Here is a 17,921-nt window from a genome sequence, read left to right as displayed (position 1 = left end):
TCCAGAGATGTCCTAAGTATTTGGTGTTTCAAGGCCATGCAAAGGTTTGAAATAAGAAGGGGAGAGGATTTGAAGATGTTCAAAACATGGAGGAGACCTGGTTCTTGCTTGTCCTTACAGCTAAAGAAGGTGAATGTCCAGGTGTATATCTGAAGTCAGTTGGGGGACTGAAGGAAGAGCCAGTGTCCCTGGGCAGCAGAAGGAAGTGTCCTGGGCATGGTGTCTAATAGCAGGTGGAGGAGGTACTCTTTTTCCATGTGGTGCCCAGTATGGAATGTGCCTTAGTTTTCCGTCATCACAAAGAGTCATGGCCAGGGGTAGGGCTGTGTGAATAAGTAGAGTCAGGGTGCATGAAATAACCTATAAAAGGTATGGGAAACTTATTCAGCTAGGGCTATGGAATAAAATTAATACCTGAAATATATAAAATGAGATGATGTCTGTAAATTGCAGAGCAGTGTCTGGCACATACTAAGGGTTTGATAAAAGAAAGCTATTATTCTGTTATCACCATCTCCTAATCTGAGTGGCTAAAAAGTCCTGTTCTTCAGAGATATAGACCAATGGAAGAGAACAAAGGCCTCGGAGGCAACACAACATATCTACAACTATCCAATCTTTGACAAACCTGACAAAAACAAGCAATGGGGAAAGGATTCCCTGTTTAATAAATGGTGTTGGGAAAACTGGCTAGCCATGTGCAGAAAGCAGAAACTGGACCCCTTCCTAACACCTTACACTAAAACGAACTCCAGATGGATTAAAGACTTAAACATAAGACCTGGCACCATAAAAACCCTAGAAGAAAATCTAAGCAAAACCATTCAGGACATAGGAGTAGGCAAGGACTTCATGACCAAAACACCAAAAGCATTGGCAACAAAAGCCAAAATAGACAAATGGGACCTAATCAAACTCCACAGCTTCTGCATGGCAAAAGAAACAGTCATTAGAGTGAATTGGCAACCAACAGAATGGGAAAAAATTTTTGCAGTTTACCCATCTGACAAAGGGCTGATATCCAGAATTTACAAAGAACAAAAACAGATTTACAAGAAAAAAACAAACCCATTCAAAAGTGGGCAAAGGATATGAACAGACACTTTACAAAAGAACACATACATGAGGCCAACATGAAAAAATGCTTATCATCACTGGTCATTAGAGAAATGCAAATCAAAACTACATTGAGATACCATCTCACGCCAGTTAGAATGGCAATCATCAAAAAATCTGGAGACAGCAGATGCTGGAGAGGATGTGGAGAAATAGGAACACTTTTACACTGTTGGTGGGAGTGTAAATTAGTTTAATCATTGTGGAAGACAGTGTGGCGATTCCTCAAGGACCTAGAAATAGAAATTCCATTTGACCCAGCAATCCCATTACTGGATATATATCCAAAGGATTATAAATCGTTCTACTATAAGGACACATGCATACGAATGTTCATTGCAGCACTGTTTACAATAGCAAAGACCTGGAACCAACCCAAATGCCCATCAATGATAGACTGGGCAGGGAAATGTGGCACATATACACCATGGAATCTTATGCAGCCATCAAAAACGATGAGTTCGTGTCCTTTGTAGGGACATGGATGAACCTGGAAACCCTCATTCTCAGCAAACTGACTCAAGAACAGAAAAATACCGCATGTTCTCACTCATACGCGGGTGTTGAACAATGAGAACACATGGACACAGGGAGGGGAGCACTACACACTGGGGTCTGTTGGAGGGAATAGGGGAGGGACAGCGGGGGGTGGGGAGTTGGGGAGAGACAGCATGGGGAGAAATGCCAGATATAGGTGAAGGGGAGGAAGGCAGCAAATCACACTGCCATGTGTGTGTACCTATGCAACTATCTTGCATGTTCTTCACATGTACCCCAAAACCTAAAATGCAATTAAAAAAAAAGAAATAGAAAAAAAAAAGTTCTGTTCTTATTCATCTGCCATCATAGGTCCACTGTTTTCCAGACTGAAAAAGATATATGGCTGGAAAGATGAGGTTTTGGTTAGAAGCCTGTGTAGAAGATCATTTGCAACCTAGGAGACTAGTTTTCCTCCTGGGCAGTGCTCTGAGTATTAACTAACTACATAGCTGTGGGTCCTCTATATGGAGGGGATCCTCAGACAGTGGATAAAAGCAGAGATCTTAGTCCCATTCCCAGCCCTAATCAGTTATTATCATGTCTTGCAATCATGTCAATGAATGCTGTCCAGAATTGGGAGACTGGGTGGTATAGGCATGTTTTAGATGGTTAACCAAAGGATATTTGAGCAAAATATACCATCATGAGGGGCAGATTCCTGAGCATGCAACCTGTGGAGTCACACAAGCCTCCATACTTAGAAGGGTCTTGCTCCCAAAAGGGCCTCACATTTGTTTTATGCTGTGCTGTCACCATCTTGAAATTCTTTTTTTTTTTTTGAGACAGAGTCTTACCAGGCTGGAGCCCAGTGGCGCAGTCTCCACTAACTGCAACCTCCACCTCCCGGCTTCAAGCGATTCTTCCTCCTCAACCTCCCAAGTAGTTGAGACTTACAGGTTCATGCCAAACACCTGGCTAATTTTTGTATTTTTAGTAGAGACAGGGTTTCACCATGTTGGCCAGGGTGGTCTCAATCTCTTGACCTCCTGCTTTGATCCACCTGCCTTGGCCTTCCAAAGTACTGGGATTAGAGGCGTGAGCCACTGCGCTGGGCCCCATCTTGAAATTCTTTTTTTTTTTCCGAGATGGAGCTTCGCTCTTGTTACCTAGGCTGGAGTGCAATGGCACGATCTTGGCTCACCGCAACCTCCACCTCCTTGGTACAGGCAATTCTCCTGCCTCAGCCTCCTGAGTAGCTGGGATTACAGGCACGCGCCACCGCACCCAGCTAATTTTTTGTATTTTTAGTAGAGACGGGGTTTCACCATGTTGACCAGGATGGTCTCGATCTCTTGACCTCGTGATCCACCCGCCTCGGCCTCCCAAAGTGCTGGGATTACAGGCTTGAGCCACCGCGCCCAGCCTGAAATTCTTAATAATTTTTGAACAAGGGGCCCGGCATTTTCATTTTGCACTGGACCCAACAACTTGTATGGCCTGTATACCACATCTTGGCCCCAGTTTTTAGAAGCAATCTGCATGTAAAGTTTCTGAATTTCTTATAGCTCTTTATCTTGTATGAGTCTTGACAGATGTTGAGTGACCTTCCTCCTTATGAAATTTCACAAGGCAGGGGTAGGAGATGGATACTATAGGACTGGGGGAAAGGGGAAGGAGCCAGAACCAGGGAGAGTGTGTGAGGATCCCTTCCATCTAGGGTACCCACAGATGTGTAAAAGGAAGTGGTTTCCTGTAAGGCCTATGTGGGAGACACATGGAAGTTTGACTCAAATTTTCCGAGTGGAAGAAAGAACAGGAAATGAGAGAGGGAAAGAAAGAAGGGAACAAACAGGTTCTGCCTTTCTTTCTTAGGCTGTTAGGTCCTAAGGACAAGAACAGAAGTGAAGCAAGAGTATGTGGTTGTCATGAAGGGTCCAAAGGGCTGTTGGGACTGAATGCTATTGGAGCAGGATTCTTTGCCTTAAAAGAGGGTACTGGGAGAGGTATCTTGGCAAAGAGCTATAAACACAGCAGCCTTAGCCCTCATTTCCTTTTTGGGTGCTCCAGGCTCAAGGAAATAGTAATCCATTTGGCGAAGTGCTAAGAACAACTTGGTATCAATTTGCTTTTTGGCCAAAGCCAAGGATTCTTGCTATTATAGACTTGAGGTTTCCTGAAACTTTTCCACATTCATTTTTTATCACGGTGGGTTTTCCCACAGTTAAACATAATGTAGCATCTCAAAGTGGTTGGGGGTGGGGCTTCCTTTGGGCCAGAAAGTGACGGGAGAAGCTGCATAACTCAACCCAGTTCTTCTGTAGGACCTGCAACGAAGCCTGTTCTACTACAGGCTGCTTTTCATCAAAACCTCTTCCAGGCCCTATCTCTGGGGCTGGTTTCCAGGGCTGTCTCAGATCAGCAGTAGTAGTGGCAGTGTGTGTGCATGCACATATTTATGTGATTTCATTCTTGATTTGTCATACACGTTCCAAAATTTGTGGTATAACTTACGTGACCACATTGGAAAATGAATATTGTAAAATACACACAGAATACATTCCAGAATAATTGTATTGGTCACAAGACAAACAGGATTTAAAATATTAATTCATAGTGTGCTCCAGGTGCTTGTTCTTAGGATGGGATGCAAGTTGAATGTCATTTTGAGGATTGTCATTGTTGTATTGTGAGCATGCCAGCAAACATTTATGACTGGAGCCTGAGCTCGATGGTTCTCCTGTCTCGCCACATCCATGGAAGCCATGTTCTATATATGTCTTCTGAGTCCTTGAAGACCTAAAACAGCCTCTGGACTTATCTTCTCTCTAATTGCAAACAGTCCCAGGAATCATCTGAACCTGAGAAATCAGTCTCTTGTCCAAAGAGGCCAAGTGTTGAATCAGGCAAACGTGATTCTGCTGTTTTTGTTTTTTTTTTTTTCTGAGATGGAGTCTTGCTCTGTTGCCTAGGCTGGAGTGCAATGGCGTAATCTTGGCTGACTGCAACCTCCACCTCCCGGATTCAAGTGATTCTCCTGCCTCAGCCTCCTGAGTAGCTGGGTTACAGGCACCCGCCATCATGCCCAGCTAATTTTTGTATTTTTGTAGAGATGGGGTTTCACCATATTGGCTGTGCTGGTCTTGAACTCCTGACCTCAGGTGATCTGCCTGCCTCGGCTTCCCAAAGTGCTGGGATTACAGGTGTGAGCCACCATGCCCGGCCTGATTCTGCTGTTTCTGTTCCACTTCTGGAGAATGGCAAAGATGAGCCCAGGTATCCTTAAGGCTCTCAGTGTTTTGCTCTTGATAAAATTGTTGATCTAGTTTCAGCCCATTTCCCTGACTTAACCCCTAGGTCTTATTTCAGCTTTAAGACGTGGAGACCTGCTGGTTTGGGATGGCAATCTGGGATAAAACTGTGAGGACTTCTGGGATATTCTAATTGTCTGGAATTACACATAAGCAGAAAAATACCTTTTATTTTTTTTGGTGTAAAGGACCAGGACTCTGACTTAAATAAACCTGTGGTTTGTTTGTTTTGAGATGGAGTCTCACTCTGTTTCCTGGGCTGGATGGAGTGTAGTGGTAATCTTGCCTCACTACAAACTCCACCTCCCAGGTTCAAGAAATTCTCCTGCCTCAGCCTCCTGAGTAGCTGGGATTATAGGTGCCCGCCACTATGCCCAGCTAATGTTTTTATTTTTAGTAGAGACTGGGTTTCATCATGTTGGCCAGGCTGGGCTTGAACTCCTGACCTTGTAATTCACCCACCTCAGCCTCCCAAAGTGCTGGGATTACAGGTGTTAGCCACTGAGCTTGTTTTTTTTTTTTTTTTTTTAATAGCAAGTAGCAGTTGAGGGTGTGGGACCTTTATTTGATGCAGTCAGTGCAATGGTAAGCCATTTATTCATCTGGAGTGCGCCCAGACTCCCAGGACTGTCCACTTGCTCTGACAGAGATGAGAAAGGCCATATTTCTTTTTTTGAGATGGAGTCTCACTCTGTCATCCAGCCAAGTGTAGTGGTGGAATCTCAGCTCATTGCAACCTCCGCCTCCCGGTTTCAAGCAATTCTCCTACCTCAGCCTCCAGAGTAGCTAGGATTATAGGTGTGCACCACCACACCTGGCTAATTTTTGTATTTTTAGTAGAGACAGGGTTTCACCATATTGGCCAGGATTCAAACTCCTGGCCTCAAGTGATCTGCCCAAGAAAGGCCATATTTCTATGAATGAGAATTGGACCTTCTTAATCCAGGCCTCCTACTACATTTGCTAACTGGCCATCTGGCATGAGTGGCATCCAAGGATCTCAGCCCATGAGAGAAAAGGAATGTGACATTTTTTTCTGTCAACAGCATTCCTGAGGGTGGTGGGGTTAATAAGAAATTGCTTTTCCTTATAAAACAAATTGAATATGATAGCAGGTGCATGTCACTGACACCAGCAATTGTGCCTGTGGTTAAAAAGATGGCAAGGGAATGGGTGGCTGAGCTGAGTCTTCCAGAATATGCTGCCTTAACAGCATTATTGCTAACAACTGTCATTTGCTGAGGGCTAACTACATGTCAGGCACTGTGCTCAGCACTGTGTGTTTATCATCTCACTCCCTAATCCTCACAATATTTGAGGTAGAGACTGTTGTTACTCCCCACCTGCCCCCTTCCCCTTTTTGAGATGGAGTCTTGCCATGTGGCCCAGGCTGGAGTGCAGGAGCTATTCATAGGAGCAATAATAGTGCACTACAGCCTTGAACTCCTGGGCTCAAGTAATCCTCCTGCCTCAGCCTCCCGAATAGCTGGGACTACAGGCATGTGCCACCAAGGCCAGCTACCACTCCTTTTCCTATGAATAAAGAAACAGGGTCAGAGAGGTGAAGTAGCTTGTCAGTCTCCTTGGCTTTGCTAATGCAGAAACTTGCTTGGCTCTATCTACTGGAATTAACAGGTTCTAAGTTTCTGCCTCTTATGAATTGTTCTCATATTACTTCCTCAACACTTTCAATGTGTCAGGTGCTGGTAATAAATTGAAATGGAGGCCGGGCGTGGTGGCTCACACCTGTAATCCAAGCACTTTGGAGGCCAAGGCAGGCGGATCACGTGAGGTCGGGAGTTCAAGACCAGCCTGACCAACACGGTGAAACCCTGTCTTTAAAAAAAAAAAAAAAAAAAGTTGAAATGGGGATGGTTTAGTCAGGACTCTGTCCATTTCATAAAAAGAGAAGACAACTCAAACCGAATAAGCAAAAAGCAAATCTATTGGTTTGCAAAAGAGCCCGGGGGAGCTTCAGGCATGGCCAGATCAAGAAGATAACAATGTCTTTAGGATTTTTTAGTCCCCTGCATAGATTCCATTCTCAGATGAGCACTCCTTGTGGTAGCAAGAGGCTGCCAATAATGCCAGCCTTACCATCTTACAGTTCTAAATTCAATGGATTAAAAAGGAAATTACCCCATCCCCATTAGCTCTATTTGTATAAAACTGACTTGGCTTGGATCATATACTCACTCCATATCCAACTACCCTGACCAAGGGGCTGTAGTGCTCTGGTCAGTCTGAGTTACTTGCTCAGTCCTGGAGCCAGGGGTAGTGAACAGACAGAAAGTGAAGGAAGGTTGGAAACTCACAGGGCAATGAATATTCCCTTATCAAAAGAGTGAAGATGGATGCTGGGCAGACAAAAGCAATGGATGTCCACAACAGTGGGACTCCAAGAGCATAAAGGAGGGCCACTGAACTAATAAAGCAAGGGACCAATTTATTAATTTATGATTTTTTTTTTCTTGAAATGGATCTCACTCTTGTTCCCCAGGCTAAAGTGCAGTGGCGTGATCTCGGCTCACTGCAACCTCTGCCTCCCCGGGTTCAAGCAATTCTCCTGCCTCAGCCTCCTGTGTTTACTCTGGGAAGAACAAATACAGGGAGACAACACGTCTTTGTCAGAAGTGGCACGCTAGTGGATAACCCTTTCTCTGTTGTAGGGAGGGGCCTATTCAAAGGCTGAGGATCAGTCACCTGGAACTCAAGCATACTCCTTTCAGAAACTCATATCCCTCTTGCACATTATCCTCTGGGCTTACATGGCATGGGAAAGGGGTCGTTTCCCAAAGTAAAAGTGAAGTGCTATTCTCAGAGGGGAAAAAATTAACACTAGGTAGGCTATCGTACGCTATGTGGACATGCATTCCTCAACATGAACAATCTTAATACCTTCAATCAACATAATCTCCCCTAAAGGGAGATAACATAAAATAATTTCTAGTTTTAAGTCTAAGATTTCTGGGTGATGCTCATCTTTCTCTAGTTCTTAACCCCATCTTGATAATCTGCAATTTATGGATTTCCTGATATATTTAACCATCATCAACACAATCATACACATCAGTGAGGGGATACTGCCATCAAAATGGCTCAGCTCCAAGGGAGGGGAAATCCAATTGGATTAACTTGGACCATCCTCAAACTTCAGCCAGAATGTGTTAGCGCAGAATACTGTAATGAATAAAGTGAGGGAGAAATAAAATAAGACGAATGAAGAGATATGGGGGCAGAGGCTGCAGATCTTACTTTTCCAACAGGTTATGGGGCTATAGCCACTATTTATCTCTTCCTTTTTGGCTATACTTTTTTGTCTAATTCAATCAAGGATTTTTGAGTAACAGGGTAACTCAAACCTTCATTCCTGAGATATCTGGAGGATTGGGATTCTCTAATCTTCTGAACGCAATATCAGCATTCTATAGGTAAGTCTTTTCTGATTAATACCATCTCTCACAAGAGACCTTAGTAATGCTACAAATTCAACCAGCATTGTAATTTCACAATTTGAAGAATCTCCAAGTACTAGTTTGGATTTAAGCACGGATTCACTTATCCTAGATATAAAATAGCCCTATATTTTACTCTATGCCCGCAGGTCAGTTTCTGGGTTTGAGCTGATGCCCTTCACTTTAAAAATAGTTAATGGAGCCAGGCTTGGTGGCGTATGCCTGTAATTCAGCACTTTGGGAGTCCAAGGTGGGCGGATCACCCGAGGTCAGGAGTTTTGAGACCAGCCAACATGGTGAAACCCTGTTTCTACTAAAAATACAAAAATTTGCTGGGCATGATGGTACATGACTGTAATCCCAGCTACTTGGGAGGCTGAGGCAGGAGAATCGCTTGAACCAGGGAGGTGGAGGTTGTAGTGAGCCAAGATCATGCCATTGTACCCTAGCCTGGGTGTCGAAGTGAGACTCTATCTCCAAAAATAAAAAAAAAATAACTAATGCAATCAAAGTAACCATTCCAACTCAATGGTCTTGGCCTGCTTTATCCACTTTTATTTTTTTGAGACAGTCTCGTTGTTGCCTAGGCTGGAGTGTAGTGGCACAATCTCAGCTCACTGCAAACTCTGCACCCCAGGTTCAAGCGTTTCTTCTGCTTCAGCCTCCTGAGTAGTTGGGATTACAAGCATCCACCACCATGCCCGGCTAATTTTTTTTTGTTTTTGAGATGAAGTCTTGTGCTGTCGCCCAGGCTGGAGTGCAATGTTGCAATCTTGGCTCACTACAATCTCTGCCTCCTGGGTTAAAGCAATTCTCCCTCTTCAGCCTCCTGAGTAGCTGAGATTACAGGTGCCCGCCATCATGCCCTGCTAATTTTTGTAGACACGGGGTTTCACCATGTTGCCCAGGCTGGTCTTGAACTCCTGACCTAAGATGATCTGCCCACCTCAGCCTCTCAAGGTGGTGGGATTACAGGCATGAGCCACTGGGCCCCACCTATCCACTTTAAATTGTCCTACTGTCAACAGTTACCTGGTTCTCCAAATTTTACTCGCAATAGGTACATGATTCCAAATGACAAGAAGGGATATTGCTGTTTTGCTATCTTAACTGGTAGATTTATCCTCCCAGGAACACATGAAAGAGTTACTGGTGCCATTAACACAGCACAAGAGTCAATTCCAGATCCTCTGTATGTTCCTGTGGGTTAGAAGCCTACAATTTAACTCTCTGGCACCAATTTCTGTAATTAGTCATTTGGTCACAAGCAACCCATTTTGGCTGATAAAAAGGAAACTTATCATAAGGAGGCTATACGATAGTTTATACAATTAAAGGAAAACCCTGACAACCAGGAATAGAGAATAGGAGCCAGGGTACTATGGACATCTCCTTTCATAAACTTTTCCATGTTTTCTTTGGAACACTACCATCAGAATGACTCAACTCTGGTCACTTTGTTTATGGTCACCTCTTAAGAATCAAAGTCCTGGTGGGAAATTTGATAGGATGAGCTTGAACTGCTCAAACCTCAGCCAGGGGGCATGAGGCCAGAGTACAATAATCTACATTTCCACTGAATGGAAAGGAGTAGCTTTCTAAAGAGTTAAGTGGGGATCTATCATTAAAGGAAAGGGGAAGTAATTTTTGACAAGCCAAACAATGGATGCTCACTATACCAATATTTACATGACGGAGAGAAGGACCTACAATAAAGGAGTAGCCAGCAAGTTGAAAAGAAAATGAAGTATAAACAGTACTTAAGGGAAGAGTATTTCGAGAAGCTGGTGGGAGTTAGCTGTGCTGCTGAAAATTCAGATAAGATGCATGTGTAATGGATTTAGCAATTAAAAGCTCACTATTGACCTTAATTGCAGTGACATTGGAATAACTGATTTTTAAAAAGATGCGACTTTCCTTCTGTTTTCTGCCTAATGTGGATGGTGCAATAGTCTTAGTAGATTAACATCAGTCAAGAACTAGAAACATTTTTGACGAACCTTAAAACCGTAAAATTCTGATAATCTAAATAAAATTATTTGAAGGAGACATGCTTAAAAAAAAATCAAAGAACAATTACTGAGCTCTGAGTTTCTCAAACAAGTAAAGGTGTAGCAATCTGTCAACTTGGGTAATGAATGATTAATATATTTTAATATTTACTAACATAAAAGTGGGTATTGTTAGATTATTAACAATTTTTTTTCTTTTGAGATGGAGTTTCACTCTTGTTACCCAGGCTGCAGTGCAATGGCACCATCTTGGCTCACCACAACCTCTGCCTCCTGGCAATTCTCCTGCCTCAGCTTCCTGAGTAGCTGGGATTATAGGCAGGCATCACCGTGCCCAGCTAATTTTTTGTATTTTTAGTAGAGACAGGGTTTCATGTTGACCAGGATGGTCTCGATCTGTTGACCTCATGATCCACCTGCCTCGGCCTCCCAAAGTGCTGGGATTACAGGCGTGAGCCACCGCGCCCGGCCCCTTCAGGCTCAGTGTTAAATAACTTGCTAAGGACAAACAGTAAGCACTAAATTTAAAAAATTCTTTATTTAAATAAAGTTTAAAAGTAATGTGGGTAGTGTAAAATACAGAAATGTATAAGGCTGAAAGTCTCATGTAACCTACACTGTTCAAAGAAAGCCACGAATAGACTTTTCTATGCATTTATAAACATAAGCACACACATTTTTAAAATGAGTTCATACTATACGCTTTTCTATCAATAGGTTGTCTCACCTAATGTATCATGGCCATTTTTCCATACACTATGAATGTACTTTATTCGTTTTAATAAATGTAAGATTTTCCTACATGGATGAACCATACCTTAGCCTATCCTTTAATGGCATTTAGGTCTTCTATTACTTTCTACCATGTTATTTTTATGCTTCTGTGGTATCTTAAATATTCTCTCAGTTCCTGTTTCATTTTGTCTTCCACTTTGGAAAATAATTTAAGTGACCATGACTTCTAGCTTAATAAATACTTGGATCTGTCAAGTTTCAATGTTGGTAGATATACTAATGTGGATTCAGTTTCAAGTAAGAGAAACCCAACTCAAAGTAACTTAAGCAAAAAAGGGTATTTATTGGTTCACATAACTGAAAAGTCCAGGGGATACTAGCTTCAGGCACGGTTGGATCCAGGGGCACAAACGTTGTCATCAGGATTCAAGTCTCTCCATTATTTTGGCTCTGCTTTCCCCTGCACTGGCTTCGTTCTCTACATGGTAGGCCCTGTTGGTTTGAGGTTTTCATCCCACAAAGCTAAAGCACCTCAGTAAAGAGAGCTTCTCCTCCACAGTTCAGATGGATTTGCTGATTGATGAGGTCTCAATTACATGTCCATCCACAAAGCTCACTCAAGGTTGGGTCAAACTGTCCAAACCACACAGACTAAAAACAGGAAGAGGTGGTTTTAAGAAACATCATAGAGTTGTTACAATGAGATGGAATGGATGCTGGGCAATTAAAAACTACTGCTGTCCAGGATAAGAACAGTATGAAAAATCTTAATCTCTGTTTATGAAGTTGAATGCTAATAACTGGCATGGTTTCTTCCTCGGTTATAAAAGTATTCTAAGTTTGTCCTGTCCTCAAGAAGTCTGTAATCCATTTGAATGGAATAATAATCATGTCCAATAGCATACTTTGGATAAAACCACAGAGTTTCAATACAAGCAAACTCAGTGATCAGGAGTCTGAGAGCCCAACTGTCCTGCTGATGTGAAGCAAGACAACTAGCCTTCTACATTAAATAATTCTGTGATGCAATTTGAGTCAGTGGTAAATTTTAAGTACAGTGGAAACTTTTCTTGTGTTCCTTTTTGCCGGTTGAACTGGTACAGTTGTGTGTGCACTGGTAAATCAGACTCATTTCTGCACTACTACAGGAGAGAAATGGACACCGCTTTGAATCTGCTGTATTCCTTCCAGATCTGATAGAAGAGGTTCCAGGTGCTGAAAGTGATCAAATACACACAGGAACAGAGGCTTACTCTGCACTTAGAAGTATCTTTAAAAAAGCTCCTGATCAAGGAGTACACAGCATGGTCCTTCCTGTTGTGATTGTTGAGTCCTAGTAGGTGAGGTGTGGGTTGTTTCTATTAAAAATCCTTGTTGTATTGGGCACAGGATAGGCTAAAATTGGCTGTAGTCTTCTCAAGGTCAGTGAGTCAAATTGCAGCAACATGTGAAAAAGGCAGGCAAGAGCTGAGTCAGGAAAATAGACAAGTAGAGTAACTTCAGAAGGGCCAGTCATACCAATAGCCAGAATATGATCTGGAAAAATAGGCAGATTAATAAGGAAATTCTGTAAATTAGTTTTTACCCTGGGTACTCCAGGGTTAATCCATAGGGCTTACTCTGGATACAGTTTTCTGATCTTACAGAGCCAGTCAGGTCCATCAGATTTCAGTTTCCTGCTCATCTGCCAAAGAACTTTCAGCTCAGGAGAAGGCCTTATCCTCAAACAGACTTGAGGTTCTGTTTAAGAGTCTATGCTACATCTGGGAGTGACAGGGTCAGCAGAGCCAGGTTTGTCAAAGTTGGCCCTACTTTCTTTGGTAATCAAGGCGTCATCTTTCGTAACTCAGCCCATCTCTGAGAATCATCTTATAAGTCAAGGCCTCAGATTGGTTGAATGGTGCTGTTCAAAGATTGAGATGAAATCTGAGGCATGGAGATAGTAGGCAAGCTCCTAGGTTTAAGTTTTAGGTTGCTTTTCTAATCTCCAATTCTTATACACGATGTATATTTTAGACTCTTGAGCAGATGATCATCTTCATCTTAAGTCGTTCATTTTGACCGAGTATGGCAGGATTAGAGGGAATGGCAGTATAGATCAATGTCTTTTTCTGTAAGTACAAAAAAATTAGAGAAGGAAAAAAAGAGCTGACAATTTGAAGGCTGTAGAAAATTGAAGATACCTTCTTTACAAATAACAGTTGCAAATACAAGCAGGCTAGTCATCCAGATTTTATTTGTTGAGGGTGAGCAGTCTACAGCAACCAGCCGTAGGCCTTGTTTGATGAGATGTGGAGTCATGTAATCACAACTGGCCTAGAGAGAGACAAGGATATAAAGAAACTATTCCCAAAGTTTAACCAGTGCATTCACTGGAGTAGCTCAGGATGGCTGGTCTTTAAATTGGGGAGTAAAGGAATGACTTTTCTCATGATACACATCAAAGTCTCCTTGTTCAACATGATCTGGCTTGTGAGTTTATGAATGGAATCCTTCCTGCTGAAACAGATTAAGTTGTCTTAATATCTGTTACAATGCCTGCCTTAAGTATATTATGGCAAGAATGAAGTCAGCTGCTCTGAATCACTGTAAAATGATAGTACTAAGACTGATGTGGTTCCACAAAAATATCCACAAGGACAAAAGCTCTTAAGTCTACTGATAAAATCCTTAGCCGCAGTCTTCATAAATTTTGTTTTTCAAATCAGTCTGTTTCCAGCAAAAAGGCAGGTAATAAGCTACCTGAAATACCCAGTGAGTAAGCTTATCATGGCCTGCTCAAAGAGCCAGCCTCCAACTATACCTACCAGCTATTGGTGGTGGTAACAGGCATCAAAAGATCCATCTTAAAAGAACACCCTCAGCACAAGACAGAGCAATTAAAAAAAAAATCTCTTATTGGCTAGAAGCTTTTCCAAATTGTTGTATTTTAAATCACATACCAGAAGGGGTATTCAAAGACTGTCTCTTGAAGATCAGCTGTTAGGAGTTGAGTAATAATTCTGAATAGGCAGATATGCCAGTGATGAAAATAAAGGAATTGTTTCAGCTTTTTTTTTTTTTTTAAAAAGGTTGTTAGCTTGTTTATCTTGGAAACAGTAGTTAAACTGAGTAAAAACCAAGGGACAGTGTGTAACTGCTACTGGTTGAGTCATACAGTGATGTGTAGTTTGGAAAAGATGATGAATGATAAACAGATATTGGGTCCCTTTAGGAACTGTTGCTAGTATTTGAATTCTGCTTTCATAGTTTTCTCTTGCACGAAGTAGAGTACCATGGCTGATGACAAGAGGTCGAACGTACAAGTTGCTCTAATATGGCCTCAATGAGGCACCAGCTTCAAAACCCGCTTGCTGGCAATTCAGGTATCCATGGAGGGTCAAAACTTCAAAGTCATGTACTTCAAGTACCACATCTGGTGTTTGTGAATAGAAGTTGTTTAAGGGAGTCTGTCAGTGTAGAGCACGTGTAGAATTGTTCTCTGGCTATATCCCATTCTAGGAATCACTGGATATCCCTCTGGAGCGGAGGGCTGTTAACCTAGATTCCCTTGACAGCACTTTCCGCCCATGACCATTCCTGGGGTCAAAGACATGCCTGTCTTCTTGCACTTTTCTAAGTTTGCACACAGTATTTCTAAGAATGTTCAGCATCAACTGAACATGAACTATGCTGAGTGGAGGTACAGAAGAGATTGGAATGCCATTCAGGTCAAACACATCGCTGTCTAGAGAAGTGGTTTTCAAATTGTGTTCTGAAGAGTTCAAGGTGTTGTAAGGAAGTCCCCTTAGGTGTCACCACGGTGGTAAAGGAAGATAGTTGTAGCAGGCTTTAGGCCCCTACTCCTGCTTCATTGCTTCATCCAGAGCAGCTTCACTTTTACTCTGGGCTTCTACAACGTTTTCACTCAAAGAGCTTCATGGCCACAAAGCCTTTGGAAAACCAATGATCTAAGAATAAGTCGTTCACAAAATGCTGAAATACAAAAAATAGGTCACAGAAAGCAGAAACTGTAAGCAAAGCCTGTGGTAAAACAAGGTGTTTTTCTATTCATTTTTTCCCCAATACAGACCACATTACAGGTTGATGGAGTGAAAGCTCATTTGCTATAAATTTTGATTGCCTGCAGTTGGGCTTGTAAGTAACTATCAGAGAACAAGGCTAATGATTTTCAGTTGCAATAGCATTGGGGTTTTTGCATGAGATTGAAAAATGCATCCATATCTTTGTAAATATTACTCTAAGAAGTCCATGGCTGGATGACTTCTCAAGCAAAGTCTCAATGGGCCATAACTCAAATTCTGAAATATCTTCTCACCCCTTCCCAAACTCCTTACCCATCCGAGATGCAATGCCCTTAAACTAAAGTTATGGTACAATTCTAGGGACACAGAAGTATACTGCTAAATATCATGGAATTTATCCAATTTGGGGTGAATTTACTTTCCCCCATTCCTTTCCTGTCTCTCTATACATATCTTCTAGAGATTCCTTTGACAGAAAATAAAGGTAATGGTCAAGATGGAGGACTCTCAAATGACAGACACAAATTAATTCAAACAGTTAATAACAAGATATGAGAAAGGGGGATTTTGAAGATGCTGTTTATTCTGGGGTGTTCAGGGCACTCTGTTGGCAATCAGGAAGCACTGGCTATACTGCTCTAAAACAGTTTTTGCATTCCATTAGATGGAATGATGCAAAAAAGACCCTTCTGTGTTTGATTACACTTAGGACACAATGGGTTAAAATAGCAAAATGGAACTATTTGCTGCAAGTCTTTTTTAAAAAAACTAGATTTCTGAATTTAAGCATAGAAGCAGAAGTAATTTGCTGCAAGTCTTCTTTAATACACTATATCTCAATGTAAACTGGTGGAAGGGACATGTCTTACATATTTTAGTCTTACTAGGTAACAGAAGCTTTCTCCATGTCATTCACACACACACACACAGAGTATTGCCTTAAAAAAAACAGGCAGCTCATTTAAATATTAGTTTGCAGAGAGTGGACCACAGATAAGCTTTTAGGGCCCAGGAGTATTAATAAGTCTTAAAAAATCTACAAGTAGCTTTTTGTTCCATGTTGGGTAGCTTTGTTGTTAGAAAATGTCCCTTTTTGATTTGATAATCTTCCACCATGGAGATAGTATACCCCTAAACCTTGGGGATATCGCCATGGGATTTTGGTCTAAATGTAGCTATCACAAGGTCACACTTATTACATTCTGTGTGACTGGGGGCACCAGATCAGGAAGCTGGAAAATTTCCTGAGGTTCCCAATACCCAGCCATTTTAACACTGGGTAAAGTGGACGCTAATTCCAAGCAGAGTACTGAACAGGGAGTCAGAAAGCCTGGCCTCTACCACTTTCATAACTGTGTCACTTTGGATAACTGCTTAACTTTTAAAATTTATATTCCCTCATTTGCAAAAAGTGATTATAATTCACTGTTACTTTGATAATTGAGATAAATTTATGTACAAGTGCTTTGAAACTGTAAAGTGCTATATAAGAGGGGATTTACCATAGAGGTTCTACCTTGATGTATCAAGAGAAGCCTTTTCTGGAATCTGATGCAGCCTTGTGAGATGCTGTTAGGTAAGGGGACTCCCTGGTAGAATTTCTCACATTTGTGTAAAAAGTTCTGGTTCCTGAGTAATTCCAAAGAAGATGCTATGAGGAGTTCTCTGTGCCCTTGATTTGGTCCCAATGGGTCAGAATATGTTTTCTCATTCAGTAGGCTAGTACAGGATTTGAAGTAGGAAAAAAGAGGATGCAGTGACCTTCATGGGATCCCAGATGTTCATGAATTTCAATCATTTGAGATTGTGTGGTACGGTCCAATGCTGTTCTCAAAAAGATGTTGCCTTTCTTCAAATAGCATTAATAACTAAAAAAATCCCCTGGTCCAAATTTATGTGTGTCTCTGAAGGCTTTAACCGAAGAAATTCACACTCATGGAACAAACTAGGCCTTTGTTGTGATAAAACAGCTTTAGCTATTTGGCTTGAGGACTCTGACTTCACTATAAAGGGCTGTGCTGAATCTCGGTAGAACAGAACAGGAGTGGAGGTAAAGGCCACATCATGATGGCTGAATGCCTCCTGAGTCACAGTGGTCCAATGGAATGGGTGTCTTCTTCAGTAGTAAGGTGGTAGGAATCATCTTCAGCAAAAATCCAGGTACCAGGTCTGTAGGGTCTGTAGGCTGATGGAATAGCACAAGGAAGGTAGTCAGAAGGTCCAGGTGAACACTCAGCAATCAGGAGGCACAAGACTAGAATGGGCAGGGATAAAACAGGTAAGATAACAAATGCATGGAATTACAAACACAGGACTCTAAGTGGGTCTGCTGGGAGCACATCAGCAGCCTGATGGCTATTAATTCTTGATGAGCCTGGCTTAGGCAATGACAAATGATAAATGAAAACAAACAACAACAATCCAAAAAAGAAAACAAAAGCCTGATTGTTGCAAAGTGGCAAACAAACTAAACTTTGTACTTTTGAATGAAGTAATTTCATTGGATTCAGGCTGCTGGGCATTTTTTTGATGGGGATGAGGAAGTGGCTCCACAAGTGGCATAAAAAGAACTAAGTTTATATACCAACAATAAAAAAAAAAGGAGATACTGCCCCTCCTTCTCTTCCAATGCTTTCCTCAAATTAAAAAGCTCCTTTTTAAAAAGCTGTCCTAGCATTCATCCTAGGATTCCATCTTAAGTAGGAGAGAACAAGGTCTTGGTCCTTCTGTATATAATACCCCATTCAACATATTGGTTTCTCCTTATGTCTGAGGGAGCCCTAGATCTTT

General features: G+C 41.8%; 1 long non-coding RNA gene across 1 annotated transcript; it reads right to left on the bottom strand.

Annotated features, from left to right (window-relative positions):
* Window positions 1-11,429: 11,429 nt before the first annotated feature.
* Window positions 11,430-17,386, bottom strand: LOC118146674 (uncharacterized). The gene is made up of 2 exons (XR_004732523.2): window positions 16,648-17,386; window positions 11,430-15,081 (listed from the first exon to the last, which is right to left on the bottom strand). It is a non-coding gene; the product is annotated as an uncharacterized LOC118146674 (long non-coding RNA).
* Window positions 17,387-17,921: the final 535 nt, after the last annotated feature.

The sequence above is a fragment of the Callithrix jacchus genome, chromosome 1 (assembly GCF_049354715.1).
Source record: "Callithrix jacchus isolate 240 chromosome 1, calJac240_pri, whole genome shotgun sequence".
NCBI classification, from domain to species: Eukaryota; Metazoa; Chordata; class Mammalia; order Primates; family Cebidae; genus Callithrix; species Callithrix jacchus.
Note: the sequence above shows the minus strand (reverse complement) of the source record. Positions and strands in the feature narration are given on the sequence as shown.